The sequence below is a fragment of the Halyomorpha halys genome, unplaced genomic scaffold, assembly GCF_000696795.3.
Source record: "Halyomorpha halys isolate HHAL.00 unplaced genomic scaffold, Hhal_1.1 Scaffold286.1, whole genome shotgun sequence".
NCBI lineage: Eukaryota > Metazoa > Arthropoda > Insecta > Hemiptera > Pentatomidae > Halyomorpha > Halyomorpha halys.
Genome location: NW_027115682.1, coordinates 569,746 through 576,199, shown reverse-complemented (window position 1 = coordinate 576,199; position 6,454 = coordinate 569,746).

Here is a 6,454-nt window from a genome sequence, read left to right as displayed (position 1 = left end):
TTAATATATATAATTCATTTAAATATTTACATAAAATGATTAACTGGTTTAACCTAGTCAATATCAGTTAATAAAGATTAGTGAATTTATGTGATAGATTCGTTTCAACCAATTTTTCAGTTTCAACTCAAGCAAAAAAATACTTCGCCTATTTCATTCACAATTTTTAAACGTTATATTCAAATCCTTAAATAATTTAAATCATAGGGTGAATTAAAATGTCTTTGAACCATATAGAAAGGTGCCATAGCACGGATTTTCTGATTTCGAAACAAGGATAACATTTTAAATGCAGATTTTATCAATTTAATTTCATGTTTCCACTTCCATCGAGTTTGAAATTCCAAGTCTGTCTGGAAGGCGACTCGGCGTTTAATCAAGTCTAAATTAAAACCACCCGATAAGGAATATGAAATGAAGGAATTGTCCTTTTCTGACAGTTTACTGTTTAATATTCATTCACTAATTACAGCTACCAATGTTACATATATGGAGTAATAATGGGATAAAATAAGGAATAATAATATGATTTAGATAGAATGAGTTAAATATTAGGTCGAAACACAGCAGTAGGAGGTTCTAGGTTATAATGTGGGCGTTTCTTTGGTAATAAATTTGGACAGAAGAAAACAAGTGGGAATTTATTATAATAATGTGTGATTCCTGAAGAAATAACAGAAATAACAGCTGTGATTGATGTGAACTGGTTAGTGAAAACAGGCGTTTGTTGACATTAGAATTTTCGATTGCAAAAAAGCATTCGATTATTCAATACCGAATAGTTTCATGTTATTATTTTGAGATTTTTTCTTGAAATAGTCAAACCTCAACGTGATGTTTTTACTATGGTCAAACTAGTGTAATCAAATCTAATCAAGTGTTATGTTCAAAGCTTTTTAGCTTCAATCAAAAGATAAATTAATAACATTAAAATTTATTTTAGAACTGGAATTGATCAACTGTATTGTCTAAATCGCAATTTAATCCACAAGTCTTTATACCAAGTTGCGAGACCCAAGAGAATAGTGGTTATGATGTGAAGTGAAACTCAAAGGTCCATAAAATAAACATCATGTGTTTAATTTTTAGTATGAGCCTCAGAAGATAAAGACAGTCCTGTGATTGGAATTTTGAGATTCGGCTTCTTAAGTTTAATTTAGGAATTTTAAAGTTTTAGAACGAGCCAAAAACTTCATAAATGTCGTTTAACCATTAAAATGTTTCTTTCTGATTACTATGATAAAATATCAAGTTAAGAAAAAACAACTAATTTGTGTGATAATTTTCCAATATGGCAGGTTTACGTTATATCTCCTAAGAATTCTTTTTTTTTTTAACAAAAAATAATTTTCAATTGGACTATCAATACCCAAGAACCAACACCAGCAATTTTTTATTAGTAAAATATAATTTTTACTTAACAGTATCATGCTATAAATTTTTGTAAAAATACACCTCTTGATATGCTCCTCGACACTCGAAAATCGGAACATTGATTTTTTTTTATTTTACCTAAAGTGACAAAAACTTCATTTGAAAATATATAAAAAATATTTCAACCTGTATTTTGGTTTTAAAAAAAAAAAAAATGTTTTTGAAAATAAGTAGCGGTTACAATTGTCAAAACAATGTTCCAATTCACAATGATCGATAAAAGGATAAAGTTTTAGGAAGCTTAAACAGAATATTTCAAAGACAAATACTAATGAAAAAAATAAATTTAATTTTCCTATATCTCAATTAAGTATTATAAGAACATTTATTAAGGTTATGATTGTGTAACTGAGAAAATAGTTGATGGTAATGAAACAAATATATACGAAATTATTGGGGGATTTTTTTGCACTAATAAACTCTTGAAATTAATTGAACAGAAATTCCGTTGTATTACGTTTGTATAATTGGACAAAAAAGATGACAAATTAAAGTTGTGAAAGTGATAAAATTATGACATTTCTACCATGTACGGTTTTATTAAAATACAATAAAACCCTGGGCCGATAATAAAAATAAAATTTAAAAGGATAATTAAAATAACCTCTAGTTCCAAGAGTTAAAAGAGGAGGCGTTCAGTCCGACATTGCTTGTCTTCAACATTGAATACGAATTGATTTCCTTTGATTCAGCTTTCTGCTCCCTTTGGAAGAAAGGCCTTACATAAGGTCAACTATTAATTTTCCAAAAAGAAAATATTTACCTTTTATCTTCTCAAATCGTATTTAATATTATCTCATACTAACATATATATATATATATATATATATATATAAACATATATAAAATGTTAGCTAAATACAGCTAAATTAAAAATTCAATTATAATTATAAGGAGAATAAATCTATAAATAAGTTTGTATAGGCCCGGGCTTAGTGGGTCAATCAGGTATACCGGCCTTGTAAAGTCCTTATTCATTCACGTCTGTTTCGTAAATAAAGTGGAAGAAATGGAATTGATTAACATGCTTACCATGCGTGCAAAAAAAAAATTGTTTCTCTCCAATGTGACATGCTCAATTTGTTTTTAAATGATTTCCATTTTAATTTAATCAATTCTACTACTCTTAATTTGAACTATAAACCCTCAGTTTATTAACTGAGGGTTTATAGTTCAAATTAAGAGTAGTAGAATTGATTAAATACCTGCATGGAGATGCATTTTAATTTAATCAATTCAATTATTTCCATTTTCTATTTTAATACAAACAAAAACAGATTCTTGTGATTATTAGTTGACAAGATGTAATTGGTCGTAGGAAAAGGTAGCGATCAAGAAAAGTACAAAAATAGTAGGAAAAATATTGTGTAGGGTGGCGATAAATAAAGGTACAAAACTAAATACTAAAATACTAAAAACTATTTAATGTTAACCAAATTTCGAAAGAATTTCTATTAAGTATTGTTCTACAAATTATTACTCTAACTCTTTATTTATAATTCTATTACACTTGGCTGTGTTTATTAGTAACTAGTTTCCTATCCACCTCTATTTATGGATCCTTAATTTAAGCTTATTATTTTTATTAAAAAATATTGTTTGTATATTTTCTTACTTTCTTTGCATATTTATATTTATTCTAATATTCAGCAACTTTTTATGTGTAATTTCACTCACCTATTTTAAAATAATTAACTTTTCACTCCTCTTGGCATTGGCTTCATCAGTGCTGATTCTGGAAGTTTCAAATCTCAGGATTAAGTCCTCACAAATACATCAGGTTACTAATTAATATTTTTTCTATTAGATAAAGTTGACTATATGAAGTAGATTTTAGGTATCAAAATAATAAAAGAAAACAATTTATTGTTAACCTACGTTTCGCCTCAGTTAGCAGGGCTTCGTCAGGGCCAAATTAAAAAACAAGATACAAACATTTTAAAATTAACAGATCATTAAAAATTTCTAAACAATTGTTTCTTTTCTTCTTTTTTATATACTTTATAAACATAAAAATTGTTTTGAAATTTTTTTTAAAAATTTTTAATGTACTATTAATTCTAAAATGTTTATATCTTGTTTTTTCATTTAGCCCTGACGAAGCACTGCAAAGTTTTCTTTTATTATTTTGATATCTTTATTAACCGCCACCCTGACTATCTTCCTACAATGTTATATTTTATTTTAAATTATTTCCATTTCGGACTCAATTCAGTTTTTTATTTCTAATTTTAATTCAAACAGTACATAATGTTCATGGCTCATTCTAATTGGATAAATACATTTCAAAAATCTTTATATTTTTTCTGTATAATGTCAATCATTGTTTATTTCGATTCTAGTTATTTCTAATATAGATCTATATAATTCAGAATTCCAAATGAAATATTGTTACTTTTCTAACTAAATAAATACTAACAGGTAAATAGTAAATGAAAATAACAATTTATATCTATTGACAAATACAAGTACTTCAATTATAGTTATCAGAAAATATTAACTGCAATTTCACATGTTCTTTCGAAATGCCCCTCTGATTTATTTTAAATGGAATACAATTTTTTTTTTCGGACTTAAGAGGTATCATTACAGCACTAACTGGGCATACCCTCTAAACTTCCAATTCATTATAAAAGAATTATCTACATGACTGAAATAAGGCCAATCTGGGCATACGGAGTTGAGCTTTAGGGCTAAATAAAAAAATGGAACCAATACCTATTATCTCTGAAGTTAAGAAATCAGGATTTTAAAGATATAACTTTTAAATAGAAAACATGTATATCTTTGTCAAATCGTGACCTTAGTTTTTTTTTAAATCTTTTGTTGTAACAGTCCGCCTTACTCAATGTCAATGAGTAATAAGCCTGTAAGTCTTCTATCGTACCATAAATACAAATAAAAAAGTAAATAAATAATAATAATAATAATAAAATAAAATGAATAATAATTATGATAAACTAATACATACACAGCAAAATAAGTAAACAACTGATTAAAAGAATAAAAATTAAGAAAAGTCTATAAATCATCTTGAACAAATTCATGCCCATGTAAAATAGAAAAGGTTCTAGCTGGTATAACTTTAATTTTTAACTGAAATTCAAAGTTAGAAGTTGTCTCTAGACAGAACCGAGTCACACTAGTGGAACCTTAATTTTTCAACTGGCTGTAATTAAATTTATTTTAATTTTAAACCAGCTTTGCTAGTTAGTTAACCTAGCAGAGTGTATTTACTTAAATAATTATGAAAAAAAAAAATTCAAATAATAAGTACGCAACAAACAATACGCTCAATTTTGTTGGGAACCAAGGATTGTTCCCCTCCCTTTCAACAAAATGTTCTAGCAACGTCTCTGTGTCACCTAAAAAATCTTTACAGACTAAAAGAATACTTACATTCCGTAAATAATGGAAAAGTTATTAAGGCCAATAAAATAATACATTTTAATTATTTTCTAATTTTCAGTTCAACTGTCACTTTATTCATGTTCACCCAACAATACAGGTACATATAAGGATTCCAGACGGTGTCGTACCTGAAACTACCTCCCCCCTCAATTTCACTTCTTACCTGAGGGCCATTGTCCTAAGCGTACCAGATCGCAAGGGTTACCACGTGTTGCTTCTTATATAGTTGCTATCCAGGACGAATCACAAAGGAGTAACGCCCGTGTAATTCGAAGCGCATATTTTTTTTTTTGTATACTTTGAAAAATTAATAAATATTCAACAATTATCTTATTCAATCTTACATAACCATAAATTTCTATTATTGGATTTTTTCAAAACATATGAAATTGCGGTTAATCTATTCTGATAACTATAATTGAAGTACTTGTATTTGTCATGAAATGTAAATTGTTAATTTAAACCTTTATTATTTTTTTTTTTCAAATATAACTTTAGAGACAATTTTTCTCCAATAAAATAGGTAATTGTATCTTTTCAAACTATTTATAAGTAGGTAATATCAAGATAGTAGAAGACAACTACATATTGATAATAAACGTTTTGCCCAACTTTGCAAGGCTGCCAGATTGAAACAAAGATAACAGCTGAGTTTACAGAGTAGATTAGTATTTATTTAACTGTCAGAATCGTAAATTTTTTGTAACAATTTTAATTATTTTATAAAAATATTCTCGTTATCTAAAGATTTAATTTGTTCCGTTTTAAAAAACTTTTACGCAGCGGGTTTAGTTCAATTTTAAATGATGAAAAGGGCGGACTCATTTATTTGACATCAAAATTTCTTTAAATTTATTAACGCATTCTTGGCCAGTAAATGCATTTAATCATCTATCTTGTAAGCTCCAATGATAAGTTTCTATTTACCATTTTTATAAAAATATATATCAATATTTAAAAACATGAAAAAATTCTGCTCTAAAAGTTCCCTAAAATCGGACAAATTATCATTTTTTCTTCTCATTATCTTAAATTTGATAACCCAATTATATTAAAAATGAATCCACGAATATTATGTCAATACTCAAGAAAAAAAATAAGTTTCTCATAATTAAAAAAAATCACAATTTTGCTTGGAACCTCATTTATATAGTTTGATTTTAGGTGTTGAATTGTTAATGCAAGTTGAAACATTTTTTGGAAATTATTTTTGATTTATTTCATAATAAGTTGTCAATTTCGAGCAATTTTCATTTACTTCAATTTGAAATATATATATCAAAGCTGACCTTTTTTTAGAATGATATATAATATACATAATTTGCATGAGCACTCGTTATATAAAAATATATAAGTAAATAATATATAAATATAAATATATTTAATTGCACTAACATTTTTGTGAAAAATTCTTAGTGCAGTCAGTAGATTGAATGTGCTAAGCAACACATTTGATAAATATAAACATGAAGTAATAGATTAAAATAATAATTTGAAATGTTTTTCGGACATTTCGGAGTTGAGCTTTGGGGCTCCACTAAACCTTCGAATTCCTCTCGTATCCAATCTTTACAATCCAAAATCCTTCGTAAAATCCTCAATGCTCCTT